We start from the raw sequence: 18,404 nt of genomic DNA, 5'->3' as shown, positions 1-18,404 counted from the left end.
GCATATTTTATTTTTCTGTTTGATTTCAGTTTAAATGTCATTGCAAATTTTTCCCCAACCATGGTCAATGAAGGGAATTCGGGAAACGTGAAAGTCATTTTATATATAAAGCATATTGGTGGAGTACGTCGAGGGCAATATTTAATAGCCTTATTTATAACCGCTTTTTGAATAAAACGTTTTTGAATAGAAGGCTTAACTTTGGAGGAACTACCTAGCTGAAGCTATTTATTATATAGCATGATTGACACGTGTCGCTGTATATAATTCAAAGTTTCTTTGACCACTTGATCAGGGGAGAGCGCGAACGCAGTCCCCCACTACCAGAAATTATGCAGTCGAGATTCCCACATTTGGGGAATTCGCAAGGGTCAGCACAGCCGGAGTGCAATGACTGAGCCTCGCCCTGGGTGAACCACCTTCTTGATCATGGTATCTCCCCTGCCAGGTAAGTATGAGTTGCTAACGTCGCCAGGGCCGATGTGTTTAGCGCGCACACGATCCTCGATCACGGTCACATAATCTGGATCACAGAGAGAGATCACGCTCGATGACACTGCACTCCTACACTGTTTCAAACTGTACACATTAATTGTCACGGATACTAAAATCACACAAAAAGGTTAAAAAGAACCAACGAAACATTCCCACAATGCATTTCTAGATTTCTGCCAAAAATTCTCAACGATATTTGCCCATGTGTCCGTCGTCAGCACCCACTTCCAGTAATCTTCGGCGGAAGAACACAAAAGCACACGACCTTTGGATCTGGCGGAGTGATCTTCATCGGAAGCACACGACCGAACAGCGCTCCAGCCGGGCCACCTTTCCACAACCCCTCTCGTTGAATGCGCACGTCGATCGCCTCCTTGGAGCTTTTTGCTGACAATGTTACTATTAAGGGACCGGAAAAAAAACCCACCACAGGCTCGTGTTCAGCCCAAGAAGACACAAAATAAAATGACCGTCGCTGAGAAGAAGGAGGTAATTGAAAAACACGAACGAGGTGTGCGTTTGTGTGATTTAGTGGCCGAACACGGCTAGGCTAAGTCAACCATTGCTACCATTCTCCGGAACAGAGAAGCCATCAAAGGTGCGTCTGTTGCAAAAAAGTGTTTCCGTGCTCTCAAAGCGACGGTCTCGGGCAATTGAAGAAGTTGAAAAACTTCTGTTAATTTGGATTAACGAAAAGCAGCTATCCGCTGACAGCGCGAGTAAAGCTATTTTATGCGAGAAAGCATGGCTAATTCACGCCGATATCGCCACGCGGCAACCTGGAAGTTCCGCACTGATTGAGGATTTTAAAGCCAGCAACGGATGGTTCGAGAACTTTAAGCGCCGTACTGGGATTCACTGCGTCACTCGTCATGGTGAAGCAGCCAGTTCTGACCAGAAAGCTGCTGAAGCCTACAAGGTGTCATTCTTCGAACTGGTGAATGAAGAAGGCTACATTCCTCAGCAGGTATTTAATGCAGATGAGACCGGACCTTTCTGGAAAAAGCCTAACCGGACTTTCACAGGAAGAGACGTCTGTCCCTGGGCATAAACCAATGAAAAATAGGCTAGCCCTCCTGTTTTGTGCTAAGATAAAACCAATGTTGGTTTATCATTCAGAAACCCCAAGGGCCTTCAAAAGACACCAGGTGGTTAAATCCAATCTTCCTGTCATGTGGAAGTCCAACACTAAAGCTTGGGTTACTCGGCTCCTGTTTATGGACTGGATGCATGATGATTTCGCTCCTTCAGTGAGGAAATATCTCGAGGAGTTTATTTCTTTAATTACAGTCCTCGTGTAATGTGCCTCTCTTTCCAAACAGCAATTCCCTCTGACACCATTCCATCAAGCCATCAATGACCATCATAAAGGTAATTAAAACGACTTTGTTTTATAGCACAGTTTATTTCTTTAATTACAGTCCTTATGGAATGTGACTCTTTCCAAACAGCAATTCCCTTTGACCTCGGACCTCCAACGCCATTCCATCAAGCCATCAATGACCATCACAAATGTAAATAAAGTGACTTTATTATACAGTGCAGTGTATTTCTTTCATTACAATGCAATAACACATTTATTATACATATAATAAGGTACGTTGTGTGTAGTTTTAAGGCTTATTTAGTTGAAAAGTATATTTTATCGAAACCCCGGAACTCATTATTCCCATTTTAATGGTTTCCTATGGGATTTTTTTGGGTGATACACACTTTTTGGCTCACACACTCTGTCTGGGAACCAATTAAATTCATAAGCTGAGGTCTCACTGTACTGTACTTTTTTCCTTGGTGAAGACTTCCTATTTTGACAATAGGAAATAAACTCATTTGGCTCACAATGGGCACCGTTAAACAACTCTTACCGTTCAATTTTTTTTTTTGAATATGCAGCAAAATGTTAAAGAATGGGAACGATTATTTTATATGCCGCACCACGGATCTGGATAAGTAAGTCGCACCATTTTATAGATGTACTAATTTTCTTGACCAAAAGAGGGGGTGCACCGTTCCTGGAGGTACTGCAATACCAGGTCGATGCGTGGAGTGGACGGAGCAAGCCCCAATTCCAACTCCCTGTTCCAAAAATCAATTTAATATATGGTCCCCGGATAGGGGACGTATCAGATATTAAACTGATAAGAACAGATACTACACTTGATCTTAGCCAAAAGGCCGAGAAGCGATAACTGCAAAACGACACGCCAGGACACTTGATTCGTGACGATGCGAGCTACAGTGGCGGTGACAAACGTCGGGCAACCACAACGAAAAACATTGACACACAAAACAACTGCACACACGAAACTTAACTGGAAATAAGGACAACCACGTCGTTTCCAGGTATGATTAGTGAAACCAACACAATGATTATTTATAACAACAGTCACGTGGCCATGGCGGCCCAATAGAAAAGCACCCAGGAACACCGCGTATGTCTTGCATGTCCATGCAGTTTCTCAGTGTCACAAACAGACCGACTGGGGATTTTTCCAGAATAATACCAAACCATGACTGATCTGATCTTTATTGGACACCGGTGTTGCATCTATGGTCACGAGCTGTAGCATATTTTATTTTTCTGTTTGATTTCAGTTTAAATGTCATTGCAAATTTTTCCCCAACCATGGTCAATGAAGGGAATTCGGGAAACGTGAAAGTCATTTTATATATAAAGCATATTGGTGGAGTACGTCGAGGGCAATATTTAATAGCCTTATTTATAACCGCTTTTTGAATAAAACGTTTTTGAATAGAAGGCTTAACTTTGGAGGAACTACCTAGCTGAAGCTATTTATTATATAGCATGATTGACACGTGTCGCTCAGTATAATTCAAAGTTTCTTTGACCACTTGATCAGGGGAGAGCGCGAACGCAGTCCCCCACTACCAGAAATTATGCAGTCGAGATTCCCACATTTGGGGAATTCGCAAGGGTCAGCACAGCCGGAGTGCAATGACTGAGCCTCGCCCTGGGTGAACCACCTTCTTGATCATGGTATCTCCCCTGCCAGGTAAGTATGAGTTGCTAACGTCGCCAGGGCCGATGTGTTTAGCGCGCACACGATCCTCGATCACGGTCACATAATCTGGATCACAGAGAGAGATCACGCTCGATGACACTGCACTCCTACACTGTTTCAAACTGTACACATTAATTGTCACGGATACTAAAATCACACAAAAAGGTTAAAAAGAACCAACGAAACATTCCCACAATGCATTTCTAGATTTCTGCCAAAAATTCTCAACGATATTTGCCCATGTGTCCGTCGTCAGCACCCACTTCCAGTAATCTTCGGCGGAAGAACACAAAAGCACACGACCTTTGGATCTGGCGGAGTGATCTTCATCGGAAGCACACGACCGAACAGCGCTCCAGCCGGGCCACCTTTCCACAACCCCTCTCGTTGAATGCACACGTCGATCGCCTCCTTGGAGCTTTTTGCTGACAATGTTACTATTATGGGACCGGAAAAAAAACCCCACCACAGGCTCGTGTTCAGCCCAAGAAGACACAAAATAAAATGACCGTCGCTGAGAAGAAGGAGGTAATTGAAAAACACCAACGAGGTGTGCGTTTGTGTGATTTAGTGGCCGAACACGGCTAGGCTAAGTCAACCATTGCTACCATTCTCCGGAACAGAGAAGCCATCAAAGGTGCGTCTGTTGCAAAAAAGTGTTTCCGTGCTCTCAAAGCGACGGTCTCGGGCAATTGAAGAAGTTGAAAAACTTCTGTTAATTTGGATTAACGAAAAGCAGCTATCCGCTGACAGCGCGAGTAAAGCTATTTTATGCGAGAAAGCATGGCTAATTCACGCCGATATCGCCACGCGGCAACCTGGAAGTTCCGCACTGATTGAGGATTTTAAAGCCAGCAACGGATGGTTCGAGAACTTTAAGCGCCGTACTGGGATTCACTGCGTCACTCGTCATGGTGAAGCAGCCAGTTCTGACCAGAAAGCTGCTGAAGCCTACAAGGTGTCATTCTTCGAACTGGTGAATGAAGAAGGCTACATTCCTCAGCAGGTATTTAATGCAGATGAGACCGGACCTTTCTGGAAAAAGCCTAACCGGACTTTCACAGGAAGAGACGTCTGTCCCTGGGCATAAACCAATGAAAAATAGGCTAGCCCTCCTGTTTTGTGCTAAGATAAAACCAATGTTGGTTTATCATTCAGAAACCCCAAGGGCCTTCAAAAGACACCAGGTGGTTAAATCCAATCTTCCTGTCATGTGGAAGTCCAACACTAAAGCTTGGGTTACTCGGCTCCTGTTTATGGACTGGATGCATGATGATTTCGCTCCTTCAGTGAGGAAATATCTCGAGGAGTTTATTTCTTTAATTACAGTCCTCGTGTAATGTGCCTCTCTTTCCAAACAGCAATTCCCTCTGACACCATTCCATCAAGCCATCAATGACCATCATAAAGGTAATTAAAACGACTTTGTTTTATAGCACAGTTTATTTCTTTAATTACAGTCCTTATGGAATGTGACTCTTTCCAAACAGCAATTCCCTTTGACCTCGGACCTCCAACGCCATTCCATCAAGCCATCAATGACCATCACAAATGTAAATAAAGTGACTTTATTATACAGTGCAGTGTATTTCTTTCATTACAATGCAATAACACATTTATTATACATATAATAAGGTATGTTGTGTGTAGTTTTAAGGCTTATTTAGTTGAAAAGTATATTTTATCGAAACCCCGGAACTCATTATTCCCATTTTAATGGTTTCCTATGGGATTTTTTTGGGTGATACACACTTTTTGGCTCACACACTCTGTCTGGGAACCAATTAAATTCATAAGCTGAGGTCTCACTGTACTGTACTTTTTTCCTTGGTGAAGACTTCCTATTTTGACAATAGGAAATAAACTCATTTGGCTCACAATGGGCACCGTTAAACGACTCTTACCTTAAACGACTCTTACCGTTCAATTTTTTTTTTGAATATGCAGCAAAATGTTAAAGAATGGGAACGATTATTTTATATGCCGCACCACGGATCTGGATAAGTAAGTTGCACCATTTTATAGATGTACTAATCTTCTTGACCAAAAGAGGGGGTGCACCGTTCCTGGAGGTACTGCAATACCAGGTCGATGCGTGGAGTGGACGGAGCAAGCCCCAATTCCAACTCCCTGTTCCAAAAATCAATTTAATATATGGTCCCCGGATAGGGGACGTATCAGATATTAAACTGATAAGAACAGATACTACACTTGATCTTAGCCAAAAGGCCGAGAAGCGATAACTGCAAAACGACACGCCAGGACACTTGATTCGTGACGATGCGAGCTACAGTGGCGGTGACAAACGTCGGGCAACCACAACGAAAAACATTGACACACAAAACAACTGCACACACGAAACTTAACTGGAAATAAGGACAACCACGTCGTTTCCAGGTATGATTAGTGAAACCAACACAATGATTATTTATAACAACAGTCACGTGGCCATGGCGGCCCAATAGAAAAGCACCCAGGAACACCGCGTATGTCTTGCATGTCCATGAAGTTTCTCAGTGTCACAAACAGACCGACTGGGGATTTTTCCAGAATAATACCAAACCATGACTGATCTGATCGTTATTGGACACCGGTGTTGCATCTATGGTCACGAGCTGTAGCATATTTTATTTTTCTGTTTGATTTCAGTTTAAATGTCATTGCAAATTTTTCCCCAACCATGGTCAATGAAGGGAATTCGGGAAACGTGAAAGTCATTTTATATATAAAGCATATTGGTGGAGTACGTCGAGGGCAATATTTAATAGCCTTATTTATAACCGCTTTTTGAATAAAACGTTTTTGAATAGAAGGCTTAATTTTGGAGGAACTACCTAGCTGAAGCTATTTATTATATAGCATGATTGACACGTGTCGCTGTATATAATTCAAAGTTTCTTTGACCACTTGATCAGGGGAGAGCGCGAACGCAGTCCCCCACTACCAGAAATTATGCAGTCGAGATTCCCACATTTGGGGAATTCGCAAGGGTCAGCACAGCCGGAGTGCAATGACTGAGCCTCGCCCTGGGTGAACCACCTTCTTGATCATGGTATCTCCCCTGCCAGGTAAGTATGAGTTGCTAACGTCGCCAGGGCCGATGTGTTTAGCGCGCACACGATCCTCGATCACGGTCACATAATCTGGATCACAGAGAGAGATCACGCTCGATGACACTGCACTCCTACACTGTTTCAAACTGTACACATTAATTGTCACGGATACTAAAATCACACAAAAAGGTTAAAAAGAACCAACGAAACATTCCCACAATGCATTTCTAGATTTCTGCCAAAAATTCTCAACGATATTTGCCCATGTGTCCGTCGTCAGCACCCACTTCCAGTAATCTTCGGCGGAAGAACACAAAAGCACACGACCTTTGGATCTGGCGGAGTGATCTTCATCGGAAGCACACGACCGAACAGCGCTCCAGCCGGGCCACCTTTCCACAACCCCTCTCGTTGAATGCACACGTCGATCGCCTCCTTGGAGCTTTTTGCTGACAATGTTACTATTATGGGACCGGAAAAAAAACCCCACCACAGGCTCGTGTTCAGCCCAAGAAGACACAAAATAAAATGACCGTCGCTGAGAAGAAGGAGGTAATTGAAAAACACCAACGAGGTGTGCGTTTGTGTGATTTAGTGGCCGAACACGGCTAGGCTAAGTCAACCATTGCTACCATTCTCCGGAACAGAGAAGCCATCAAAGGTGCGTCTGTTGCAAAAAAGTGTTTCCGTGCTCTCAAAGCGACGGTCTCGGGCAATTGAAGAAGTTGAAAAACTTCTGTTAATTTGGATTAACGAAAAGCAGCTATCCGCTGACAGCGCGAGTAAAGCTATTTTATGCGAGAAAGCATGGCTAATTCACGCCGATATCGCCACGCGGCAACCTGGAAGTTCCGCACTGATTGAGGATTTTAAAGCCAGCAACGGATGGTTCGAGAACTTTAAGCGCCGTACTGGGATTCACTGCGTCACTCGTCATGGTGAAGCAGCCAGTTCTGACCAGAAAGCTGCTGAAGCCTACAAGGTGTCATTCTTCGAACTGGTGAATGAAGAAGGCTACATTCCTCAGCAGGTATTTAATGCAGATGAGACCGGACCTTTCTGGAAAAAGCCTAACCGGACTTTCACAGGAAGAGACGTCTGTCCCTGGGCATAAACCAATGAAAAATAGGCTAGCCCTCCTGTTTTGTGCTAAGATAAAACCAATGTTGGTTTATCATTCAGAAACCCCAAGGGCCTTCAAAAGACACCAGGTGGTTAAATCCAATCTTCCTGTCATGTGGAAGTCCAACACTAAAGCTTGGGTTACTCGGCTCCTGTTTATGGACTGGATGCATGATGATTTCGCTCCTTCAGTGAGGAAATATCTCGAGGAGTTTATTTCTTTAATTACAGTCCTCGTGTAATGTGCCTCTCTTTCCAAACAGCAATTCCCTCTGACACCATTCCATCAAGCCATCAATGACCATCATAAAGGTAATTAAAACGACTTTGTTTTATAGCACAGTTTATTTCTTTAATTACAGTCCTTATGGAATGTGACTCTTTCCAAACAGCAATTCCCTTTGACCTCGGACCTCCAACGCCATTCCATCAAGCCATCAATGACCATCACAAATGTAAATAAAGTGACTTTATTATACAGTGCAGTGTATTTCTTTCATTACAATGCAATAACACATTTATTATACATATAATAAGGTACGTTGTGTGTAGTTTTAAGGCTTATTTAGTTGAAAAGTATATTTTATCGAAACCCCGGAACTCATTATTCCCATTTTAATGGTTTCCTATGGGATTTTTTTGGGTGATACACACTTTTTGGCTCACACACTCTGTCTGGGAACCAATTAAATTCATAAGCTGAGGTCTCACTGTACTGTACTTTTTTCCTTGGTGAAGACTTCCTATTTTGACAATAGGAAATAAACTCATTTGGCTCACAATGGGCACCGTTAAACGACTCTTACCTTAAACGACTCTTACCGTTCAATTTTTTTTTTGAATATGCAGCAAAATGTTAAAGAATGGGAACGATTATTTTATATGCCGCACCACGGATCTGGATAAGTAAGTTGCACCATTTTATAGATGTACTAATCTTCTTGACCAAAAGAGGGGGTGCACCGTTCCTGGAGGTACTGCAATACCAGGTCGATGCGTGGAGTGGACGGAGCAAGCCCCAATTCCAACTCCCTGTTCCAAAAATCAATTTAATATATGGTCCCCGGATAGGGGACGTATCAGATATTAAACTGATAAGAACAGATACTACACTTGATCTTAGCCAAAAGGCCGAGAAGCGATAACTGCAAAACGACACGCCAGGACACTTGATTCGTGACGATGCGAGCTACAGTGGCGGTGACAAACGTCGGGCAACCACAACGAAAAACATTGACACACAAAACAACTGCACACACGAAACTTAACTGGAAATAAGGACAACCACGTCGTTTCCAGGTATGATTAGTGAAACCAACACAATGATTATTTATAACAACAGTCACGTGGCCATGGCGGCCCAATAGAAAAGCACCCAGGAACACCGCATATGTCTTGCATGTCCATGAAGTTTCTCAGTGTCACAAACAGACCGACTGGGGATTTTTCCAGAATAATACCAAACCATGACTGATCTGATCGTTATTGGACACCGGTGTTGCATCTATGGTCACGAGCTGTAGCATATTTTATTTTTCTGTTTGATTTCAGTTTAAATGTCATTGCAAATTTTTCCCCAACCATGGTCAATGAAGGGAATTCGGGAAACGTGAAAGTCATTTTATATATAAAGCATATTGGTGGAGTACGTCGAGGGCAATATTTAATAGCCTTATTTATAACCGCTTTTTGAATAAAACGTTTTTGAATAGAAGGCTTAATTTTGGAGGAACTACCTAGCTGAAGCTATTTATTATATAGCATGATTGACACGTGTCGCTGTATATAATTCAAAGTTTCTTTGACCACTTGATCAGGGGAGAGCGCGAACGCAGTCCCCCACTACCAGAAATTATGCAGTCGAGATTCCCACATTTGGGGAATTCGCAAGGGTCAGCACAGCCGGAGTGCAATGACTGAGCCTCGCCCTGGGTGAACCACCTTCTTGATCATGGTATCTCCCCTGCCAGGTAAGTATGAGTTGCTAACGTCGCCAGGGCCGATGTGTTTAGCGCGCACACGATCCTCGATCACGGTCACATAATCTGGATCACAGAGAGAGATCACGCTCGATGACACTGCACTCCTACACTGTTTCAAACTGTACACATTAATTGTCACGGATACTAAAATCACACAAAAAGGTTAAAAAGAACCAACGAAACATTCCCACAATGCATTTCTAGATTTCTGCCAAAAATTCTCAACGATATTTGCCCATGTGTCCGTCGTCAGCACCCACTTCCAGTAATCTTCGGCGGAAGAACACAAAAGCACACGACCTTTGGATCTGGCGGAGTGATCTTCATCGGAAGCACACGACCGAACAGCGCTCCAGCCGGGCCACCTTTCCACAACCCCTCTCGTTGAATGCACACGTCGATCGCCTCCTTGGAGCTTTTTGCTGACAATGTTACTATTATGGGACCGGAAAAAAAACCCCACCACAGGCTCGTGTTCAGCCCAAGAAGACACAAAATAAAATGACCGTCGCTGAGAAGAAGGAGGTAATTGAAAAACACCAACGAGGTGTGCGTTTGTGTGATTTAGTGGCCGAACACGGCTAGGCTAAGTCAACCATTGCTACCATTCTCCGGAACAGAGAAGCCATCAAAGGTGCGTCTGTTGCAAAAAAGTGTTTCCGTGCTCTCAAAGCGACGGTCTCGGGCAATTGAAGAAGTTGAAAAACTTCTGTTAATTTGGATTAACGAAAAGCAGCTATCCGCTGACAGCGCGAGTAAAGCTATTTTATGCGAGAAAGCATGGCTAATTCACGCCGATATCGCCACGCGGCAACCTGGAAGTTCCGCACTGATTGAGGATTTTAAAGCCAGCAACGGATGGTTCGAGAACTTTAAGCGCCGTACTGGGATTCACTGCGTCACTCGTCATGGTGAAGCAGCCAGTTCTGACCAGAAAGCTGCTGAAGCCTACAAGGTGTCATTCTTCGAACTGGTGAATGAAGAAGGCTACATTCCTCAGCAGGTATTTAATGCAGATGAGACCGGACCTTTCTGGAAAAAGCCTAACCGGACTTTCACAGGAAGAGACGTCTGTCCCTGGGCATAAACCAATGAAAAATAGGCTAGCCCTCCTGTTTTGTGCTAAGATAAAACCAATGTTGGTTTATCATTCAGAAACCCCAAGGGCCTTCAAAAGACACCAGGTGGTTAAATCCAATCTTCCTGTCATGTGGAAGTCCAACACTAAAGCTTGGGTTACTCGGCTCCTGTTTATGGACTGGATGCATGATGATTTCGCTCCTTCAGTGAGGAAATATCTCGAGGAGTTTATTTCTTTAATTACAGTCCTCGTGTAATGTGCCTCTCTTTCCAAACAGCAATTCCCTCTGACACCATTCCATCAAGCCATCAATGACCATCATAAAGGTAATTAAAACGACTTTGTTTTATAGCACAGTTTATTTCTTTAATTACAGTCCTTATGGAATGTGACTCTTTCCAAACAGCAATTCCCTTTGACCTCGGACCTCCAACGCCATTCCATCAAGCCATCAATGACCATCACAAATGTAAATAAAGTGACTTTATTATACAGTGCAGTGTATTTCTTTCATTACAATGCAATAACACATTTATTATACATATAATAAGGTACGTTGTGTGTAGTTTTAAGGCTTATTTAGTTGAAAAGTATATTTTATCGAAACCCGGGAACTCATTATTCCCATTTTAATGGTTTCCTATGGGATTTTTTTTGGTGATACACACTTTTTGGCTCACACACTCTGTCTGGGAACCAATTAAATTCATAAGCTGAGGTCTCACTGTACTGTACTTTTTTCCTTGGTGAAGACTTCCTATTTTGACAATAGGAAATAAACTCATTTGGCTCACAATGGGCACCGTTAAACGACTCTTACCTTAAACGACTCTTACCGTTCAATTTTTTTTTTGAATATGCAGCAAAATGTTAAAGAATGGGAACGATTATTTTATATGCCGCACCACGGATCTGGATAAGTAAGTCGCACCATTTTATAGATGTACTAATCTTCTTGACCAAAAGAGGGGGTGCACCGTTCCTGGAGGTACTGCAATACCAGGTCGATGCGTGGAGTGGACGGAGCAAGCCCCAATTCCATCTCCCTGTTCCAAAAATCAATTTAATATATGGTCCCCGGATAGGGGACGTATCAGATATTAAACTGATAAGAACAGATACTACACTTGATCTTAGCCAAAAGGCCGAGAAGCGATAACTGCAAAACGACACGCCAGGACACTTGATTCGTGACGATGCGAGCTACAGTGGCGGTGACAAACGTCGGGCAACCACAACGAAAAACATTGACACACAAAACAACTGCACACACGAAACTTAACTGGAAATAAGGACAACCACGTCGTTTCCAGGTATGATTAGTGAAACCAACACAATGATTATTTATAACAACAGTCACGTGGCCATGGCGGCCCAATAGAAAAGCACCCAGGAACACCGCGTATGTCTTGCATGTCCATGAAGTTTCTCAGTGTCACAAACAGACCGACTGGGGATTTTTCCAGAATAATACCAAACCATGACTGATCTGATCGTTATTGGACACCGGTGTTGCATCTATGGTCACGAGCTGTAGCATATTTTATTTTTCTGTTTGATTTCAGTTTAAATGTCATTGCAAATTTTTCCCCAACCATGGTCAATGAAGGGAATTCGGGAAACGTGAGTCATTTTATATATAAAGCATATTGGTGGAGTACGTCGAGGGCAATATTTAATAGCCTTATTTATAACCGCTTTTTGAATAAAACGTTTTTTGAAGGCTTAATGTTGGAGGAACTACCTAGCTGAAGCTATTTATTATATAGCATGATTGACACGTGTCGCTCAGTATAATTCAAAGTTTCTTTGACCACTTGATCAGGGGAGAGCGCGAACGCAGTCCCCCACTACCAGAAATTATGCAGTCGAGATTCCCACATTTGGGGAATTCGCAAGGGTCAGCACAGCCGGAGTGCAATGACTGAGCCTCGCCCTGGGTGAACCACCTTCTTGATCATGGTATCTCCCCTGCCAGGTAAGTATGAGTTGCTAACGTCGCCAGGGCCGATGTGTTTAGCGCGCACACGATCCTCGATCACGGTCACATAATCTGGATCACAGAGAGAGATCACGCTCGATGACACTGCACTCCTACACTGTTTCAAACTGTACATATTCATCATTTTTCTATCAAACCCTTCCTTTTCTTTACATTGATATAGTTTTCTATTGAAGTGTTTTGTTGCACGGATTACATTAAGAATTTTTCTTGACCAAAAGAGGGGGTGCACCGTTCCTGGAGGTACTGCAATACCAGGTCGATGCGTGGAGTGGACGGAGCAAGCCCCAATTCCATCTCCCTGTTCCAAAAATCAATTTAATATATGGTCCCCGGATAGGGGACGTATCAGATATTAAACTGATAAGAACAGATACTACACTTGATCTTAGCCAAAAGGCCGAGAAGCGATAACTGCAAAACGACACGCCAGGACACTTGATTCGTGACGATGCGAGCTACAGTGGCGGTGACAAACGTCGGGCAACCACAACGAAAAACATTGACACACAAAACAACTGCACACACGAAACTTAACTGGAAATAAGGACAACCACGTCGTTTCCAGGTATGATTAGTGAAACCAACACAATGATTATTTATAACAACAGTCACGTGGCCATGGCGGCCCAATAGAAAAGCACCCAGGAACACCGCGTATGTCTTGCATGTCCATGAAGTTTCTCAGTGTCACAAACAGACCGACTGGGGATTTTTCCAGAATAATACCAAACCATGACTGATCTGATCGTTATTGGACACCGGTGTTGCATCTATGGTCACGAGCTGTAGCATATTTTATTTTTCTGTTTGATTTCAGTTTAAATGTCATTGCAAATTTTTCCCCAACCATGGTCAATGAAGGGAATTCGGGAAACGTGAAAGTCATTTTATATATAAAGCATATTGGTGGAGTACGTCGAGGGCAATATTTAATAGCCTTATTTATAACCGCTTTTTGAATAAAACGTTTTTGAATAGAAGGCTTAACTTTGGAGGAACTACCTAGCTGAAGCTATTTATTATATAGCATGATTGACACGTGTCGCTCAGTATAATTCAAAGTTTCTTTGACCACTTGATCAGGGGAGAGCGCGAACGCAGTCCCCCACTACCAGAAATTATGCAGTCGAGATTCCCACATTTGGGGAATTCGCAAGGGTCAGCACAGCCGGAGTGCAATGACTGAGCCTCGCCCTGGGTGAACCACCTTCTTGATCATGGTATCTCCCCTGCCAGGTAAGTATGAGTTGCTAACGTCGCCAGGGCCGATGTGTTTAGCGCGCACACGATCCTCGATCACGGTCACATAATCTGGATCACAGAGAGAGATCACGCTCGATGACACTGCACTCCTACACTGTTTCAAACTGTACACATTAATTGTCACGGATACTAAAATCACACAAAAAGGTTAAAAAGAACCAACGAAACATTCCCACAATGCATTTCTAGATTTCTGCCAAAAATTCTCAACGATATTTGCCCATGTGTCCGTCGTCAGCACCCACTTCCAGTAATCTTCGGCGGAAGAACACAAAAGCACACGACCTTTGGATCTGGCGGAGTGATCTTCATCGGAAGCACACGACCGAACAGCGCTCCAGCCGGGCCACCTTTCCACAACCCCTCTCGTTGAATGCACACGTCGATCGCCTCCTTGGAGCTTTTTGCTGACAATGTTACTATTATGGGACCGGAAAAAAACCCCACCACAGGCTCGTGTTCAGCCCAAGAAGACACAAAATAAAATGACCGTCGCTGAGAAGAAGGAGGTAATTGAAAAACACCAACGAGGTGTGCGTTTGTGTGATTTAGTGGCCGAACACGGCTAGGCTAAGTCAACCATTGCTACCATTCTCCGGAACAGAGAAGCCATCAAAGGTGCGTCTGTTGCAAAAAAGTGTTTCCGTGCTCTCAAAGCGACGGTCTCGGGCAATTGAAGAAGTTGAAAAACTTCTGTTAATTTGGATTAACGAAAAGCAGCTATCCGCTGACAGCGCGAGTAAAGCTATTTTATGCGAGAAAGCATGGCTAATTCACGCCGATATCGCCACGCGGCAACCTGGAAGTTCCGCACTGATTGAGGATTTTAAAGCCAGCAACGGATGGTTCGAGAACTTTAAGCGCCGTACTGGGATTCACTGCGTCACTCGTCATGGTGAAGCAGCCAGTTCTGACCAGAAAGCTGCTGAAGCCTACAAGGTGTCATTCTTCGAACTGGTGAATGAAGAAGGCTACATTCCTCAGCAGGTATTTAATGCAGATGAGACCGGACCTTTCTGGAAAAAGCCTAACCGGACTTTCACAGGAAGAGACGTCTGTCCCTGGGCATAAACCAATGAAAAATAGGCTAGCCCTCCTGTTTTGTGCTAAGATAAAACCAATGTTGGTTTATCATTCAGAAACCCCAAGGGCCTTCAAAAGACACCAGGTGGTTAAATCCAATCTTCCTGTCATGTGGAAGTCCAACACTAAAGCTTGGGTTACTCGGCTCCTGTTTATGGACTGGATGCATGATGATTTCGCTCCTTCAGTGAGGAAATATCTCGAGGAGTTTATTTCTTTAATTACAGTCCTCGTGTAATGTGCCTCTCTTTCCAAACAGCAATTCCCTCTGACACCATTCCATCAAGCCATCAATGACCATCATAAAGGTAATTAAAACGACTTTGTTTTATAGCACAGTTTATTTCTTTAATTACAGTCCTTATGGAATGTGACTCTTTCCAAACAGCAATTCCCTTTGACCTCGGACCTCCAACGCCATTCCATCAAGCCATCAATGACCATCACAAATGTAAATAAAGTGACTTTATTATACAGTGCAGTGTATTTCTTTCATTACAATGCAATAACACATTTATTATACATATAATAAGGTATGTTGTGTGTAGTTTTAAGGCTTATTTAGTTGAAAAGTATATTTTATCGAAACCCCGGAACTCATTATTCCCATTTTAATGGTTTCCTATGGGATTTTTTTGGGTGATACACACTTTTTGGCTCACACACTCTGTCTGGGAACCAATTAAATTCATAAGCTGAGGTCTCACTGTACTGTACTTTTTTCCTCGGTGAAGACTTCCTATTTTGACAATAGGAAATAAACTCATTTGGCTCACAATGGGCACCGTTAAACGACTCTTACCGTTTTATATGCCGCACCACGGATCTGGATAAGTAAGTCGCACCATTTTATAGATGTACTAATTTTCTTGACCAAAAGAGGGGGTGCACCGTTCCTGGAGGTACTGCAATACCAGGTCGATGCGTGGAGTGGACGGAGCAAGCCCCAATTCCATCTCCCTGTTCCAAAAATCAATTTAATATATGGTCCCCGGATAGGGGACGTATCAGATATTAAACTGATAAGAACAGATACTACACTTGATCTTAGCCAAAAGGCCGAGAAGCGATAACTGCAAAACGACACGCCAGGACACTTGATTCGTGACGATGCGAGCTACAGTGGCGGTGACAAACGTCGGGCAACCACAACGAAAAACATTGACACACAAAACAACTGCACACACGAAACTTAACTGGAAATAAGGACAACCACGTCGTTTCCAGGTATGATTAGTGAAACCAACACAATGATTATTTATAACAACAGTCACGTGGCCATGGCGGCCCAATAGAAAAGCACCCAGGAACACCGCGTATGTCTTGCATGTCCATGAAGTTTCTCAGTGTCACAAACAGACCGACTGGGGATTTTTCCAGAATAATACCAAACCATGACTGATCTGATCGTTATTGGACACCGGTGTTGCATCTATGGTCACGAGCTGTAGCATATTTTATTTTTCTGTTTGATTTCAGTTTAAATGTCATTGCAAATTTTTCCCCAACCATGGTCAATGAAGGGAATTCGGGAAACGTGAAAGTCATTTTATATATAAAGCATATTGGTGGAGTACGTCGAGGGCAATATTTAATAGCCTTATTTATAACCGCTTTTTGAATAAAACGTTTTTGAATAGAAGGCTTAACTTTGGAGGAACTACCTAGCTGAAGCTATTTATTATATAGCATGATTGACACGTGTCGCTGTATATAATTCAAAGTTTCTTTGACCACTTGATCAGGGGAGAGCGCGAACGCAGTCCCCCACTACCAGAAATTATGCAGTCGAGATTCCCACATTTGGGGAATTCGCAAGGGTCAGCACAGCCGGAGTGCAATGACTGAGCCTCGCCCTGGGTGAACCACCTTCTTGATCATGGTATCTCCCCTGCCAGGTAAGTATGAGTTGCTAACGTCGCCAGGGCCGATGTGTTTAGCGCGCACACGATCCTCGATCACGGTCACATAATCTGGATCACAGAGAGAGATCACGCTCGATGACACTGCACTCCTACACTGTTTCAAACTGTACACATTAATTGTCACGGATACTAAAATCACACAAAAAGGTTAAAAAGAACCAACGAAACATTCCCACAATGCATTTCTAGATTTCTGCCAAAAATTCTCAACGATATTTGCCCATGTGTCCGTCGTCAGCACCCACTTCCAGTAATCTTCGGCGGAAGAACACAAAAGCACACGACCTTTGGATCTGGCGGAGTGATCTTCATCGGAAGCACACGACCGAACAGCGCTCCAGCCGGGCCACCTTTCCACAACCCCTCTCGTTGAATGCGCACGTCGATCGCCTCCTTGGAGCTTTTTGCTGACAATGTTACTATTAAGGGACCGGAAAAAAACCCCACCACAGGCTCGTGTTCAGCCCAAGAAGACACAAAATAAAATGACCGTCGCTGAGAAGAAGGAGGTAATTGAAAAACACGAACGAGGTGTGCGTTTGTGTGATTTAGTGGCCGAACACGGCTAGGCTAAGTCAACCATTGCTACCATTCTCCGGAACAGAGAAGCCATCAAAGGTGCGTCTGTTGCAAAAAAGTGTTTCCGTGCTCTCAAAGCGACGGTCTCGGGCAATTGAAGAAGTTGAAAAACTTCTGTTAATTTGGATTAACGAAAAGCAGCTATCCGCTGACAGCGCGAGTAAAGCTATTTTATGCGAGAAAGCATGGCTAATTCACGCCGATATCGCCACGCGGCAACCTGGAAGTTCCGCACTGATTGAGGATTTTAAAGCCAGCAACGGATGGTTCGAGAACTTTAAGCGCCGTACTGGGATTCACTGCGTCACTCGTCATGGTGAAGCAGCCAGTTCTGACCAGAAAGCTGCTGAAGCCTACAAGGTGTCATTCTTCGAACTGGTGAATGAAGAAGGCTACATTCCTCAGCAGGTATTTAATGCAGATGAGACCGGACCTTTCTGGAAAAAGCCTAACCGGACTTTCACAGGAAGAGACGTCTGTCCCTGGGCATAAACCAATGAAAAATAGGCTAGCCCTCCTGTTTTGTGCTAAGATAAAACCAATGTTGGTTTATCATTCAGAAACCCCAAGGGCCTTCAAAAGACACCAGGTGGTTAAATCCAATCTTCCTGTCATGTGGAAGTCCAACACTAAAGCTTGGGTTACTCGGCTCCTGTTTATGGACTGGATGCATGATGATTTCGCTCCTTCAGTGAGGAAATATCTCGAGGAGTTTATTTCTTTAATTACAGTCCTCGTGTAATGTGCCTCTCTTTCCAAACAGCAATTCCCTCTGACACCATTCCATCAAGCC

At 43.6% G+C, this 18,404-nt stretch overlaps 13 non-coding genes across 13 annotated transcripts; all 13 read right to left on the bottom strand.

Moving 5' to 3' along the window:
• Positions 1-292: 292 nt before the first annotated feature.
• Positions 293-456, bottom strand: LOC148890563 (U1 spliceosomal RNA). The gene has a single exon (XR_016116775.1). It is a non-coding gene; the product is annotated as a U1 spliceosomal RNA (small nuclear RNA).
• A 2,035-nt stretch (positions 457-2,491) lies between these two features.
• On the bottom strand, positions 2,492-2,682 carry LOC148890562 (U2 spliceosomal RNA). Its single transcript, XR_016116792.1, has one exon. It is a non-coding gene; the product is annotated as a U2 spliceosomal RNA (small nuclear RNA).
• A 671-nt stretch (positions 2,683-3,353) lies between these two features.
• On the bottom strand, positions 3,354-3,517 carry LOC148890561 (U1 spliceosomal RNA). The gene has a single exon (XR_016116774.1). It is a non-coding gene; the product is annotated as a U1 spliceosomal RNA (small nuclear RNA).
• A 2,051-nt stretch (positions 3,518-5,568) lies between these two features.
• LOC148890560 (U2 spliceosomal RNA) lies at positions 5,569-5,759 on the bottom strand. Its single transcript, XR_016116791.1, has one exon. It is a non-coding gene; the product is annotated as a U2 spliceosomal RNA (small nuclear RNA).
• A 671-nt stretch (positions 5,760-6,430) lies between these two features.
• Positions 6,431-6,594, bottom strand: LOC148890559 (U1 spliceosomal RNA). The gene has a single exon (XR_016116773.1). It is a non-coding gene; the product is annotated as a U1 spliceosomal RNA (small nuclear RNA).
• A 2,051-nt stretch (positions 6,595-8,645) lies between these two features.
• On the bottom strand, positions 8,646-8,836 carry LOC148890558 (U2 spliceosomal RNA). The gene has a single exon (XR_016116790.1). It is a non-coding gene; the product is annotated as a U2 spliceosomal RNA (small nuclear RNA).
• A 671-nt stretch (positions 8,837-9,507) lies between these two features.
• LOC148890557 (U1 spliceosomal RNA) lies at positions 9,508-9,671 on the bottom strand. The gene has a single exon (XR_016116772.1). It is a non-coding gene; the product is annotated as a U1 spliceosomal RNA (small nuclear RNA).
• A 2,051-nt stretch (positions 9,672-11,722) lies between these two features.
• LOC148890556 (U2 spliceosomal RNA) lies at positions 11,723-11,913 on the bottom strand. Its single transcript, XR_016116799.1, has one exon. It is a non-coding gene; the product is annotated as a U2 spliceosomal RNA (small nuclear RNA).
• A 665-nt stretch (positions 11,914-12,578) lies between these two features.
• LOC148890555 (U1 spliceosomal RNA) lies at positions 12,579-12,742 on the bottom strand. The gene has a single exon (XR_016116768.1). It is a non-coding gene; the product is annotated as a U1 spliceosomal RNA (small nuclear RNA).
• Positions 12,743-12,979: 237 nt separating this feature from the next.
• Positions 12,980-13,170, bottom strand: LOC148890554 (U2 spliceosomal RNA). Its single transcript, XR_016116798.1, has one exon. It is a non-coding gene; the product is annotated as a U2 spliceosomal RNA (small nuclear RNA).
• Positions 13,171-13,841: 671 nt separating this feature from the next.
• Positions 13,842-14,005, bottom strand: LOC148890553 (U1 spliceosomal RNA). The gene has a single exon (XR_016116805.1). It is a non-coding gene; the product is annotated as a U1 spliceosomal RNA (small nuclear RNA).
• A 1,982-nt stretch (positions 14,006-15,987) lies between these two features.
• LOC148890552 (U2 spliceosomal RNA) lies at positions 15,988-16,178 on the bottom strand. Its single transcript, XR_016116797.1, has one exon. It is a non-coding gene; the product is annotated as a U2 spliceosomal RNA (small nuclear RNA).
• Positions 16,179-16,849: 671 nt separating this feature from the next.
• LOC148890551 (U1 spliceosomal RNA) lies at positions 16,850-17,013 on the bottom strand. The gene has a single exon (XR_016116794.1). It is a non-coding gene; the product is annotated as a U1 spliceosomal RNA (small nuclear RNA).
• Between the last annotated feature and the right edge of the window lie 1,391 nt (positions 17,014-18,404).

This window comes from Hippocampus bargibanti, linkage group LG12, assembly GCF_051943395.1.
Source record: "Hippocampus bargibanti isolate YZ-2025 linkage group LG12, ASM5194339v1, whole genome shotgun sequence".
NCBI lineage: Eukaryota > Metazoa > Chordata > Actinopteri > Syngnathiformes > Syngnathidae > Hippocampus > Hippocampus bargibanti.
The sequence above is the reverse complement of the archived record's forward strand: the minus strand, read 5'-3'. Positions and strand labels throughout refer to the sequence as shown.